Source organism: Arvicola amphibius, chromosome 5 (assembly GCF_903992535.2).
Source record: "Arvicola amphibius chromosome 5, mArvAmp1.2, whole genome shotgun sequence".
Lineage (NCBI taxonomy): Eukaryota > Metazoa > Chordata > Mammalia > Rodentia > Cricetidae > Arvicola > Arvicola amphibius.
Window position 1 is genome coordinate 151,454,827 of NC_052051.1, and position 889 is coordinate 151,455,715.

An 889-nucleotide genomic window follows, 5' to 3' on the forward strand; every position below is an offset into this window, starting at 1 on the left:
CAGGATTTGAACCCAGAGATCATGCCCTACATTTGGGACCATCTCCTGGTCTCACATGAGTCTTTCACAGTCTATGATCAAAACCAATAATGATGGCAGATACCACTTACAGATACCATTTTCTTCAACGTTATAATGGCTTCAAAGATGCTGACATTATTGGTTAGATATCCACAAATATTGTCTCTAACATAATGAGCAAAACTGCTACTCAAGAAACATATTTTTTAAATGCAGGATGTCCTTAATAGGATTTTTTTCTTACTCTTCCCTGGCAGGGGAGATACAGTGGTCATGAAGATAGTTTCGCATGACAAGGCTTAGCCGGCACACTCTCGGTGTGCTCACCCTGACAACTTCCCCAAACGTGGGAAACTCAACTTCATAATTTGTGGTAGTGGAGGATTATATTTGCACTCTCCCCTGGAAAAAAAATTCTCCACTCCCAAATTAAAATTCTTTAAAGAAACTGAAGAAAGGTCTGTGGAAGACTTCTCAGGATATTCGTGAGAAAGACACCACCCTCGGTAATTATCAGGAGCCTCTGAAATCAGACTCCAAGGTCTTTCATCAGCCGGCCAACTCCCCGTGAGCTTGGCACCATCAACTCACATGCACTCTGCAATGACTCAATTTATGATCAGCAAACTTGAATTGCAGGCTGGTCCCCAGAACAGCACCGTCAAGTTTCTGTTTATGGAACGTGGACACTGTGACTAAATCATGAGTTTGTTCCCTTTCTCAGTCATACTGTGTCTCGAGAATGTTCTTAAGTCTGTACTGTGGAGTGTGATGACTGCTTTCAGGGGTGGAAGCGATATCAGGGTGATAATTTGTTTGTTTCTTATTTCAGCATATGGTTAAGAACTTTAACTAACTGAACCAATCT

General features: G+C 41.6%; 1 non-coding gene across 1 annotated transcript; it reads left to right on the top strand.

The window, feature by feature from the left end:
• The first annotated feature begins 263 nt into the window (after positions 1-263).
• Positions 264-426, top strand: LOC119815983. Its single transcript, XR_005285652.1, has one exon. It is a non-coding gene; the product is annotated as a U1 spliceosomal RNA (small nuclear RNA).
• The last annotated feature ends 463 nt before the right edge of the window (positions 427-889 follow it).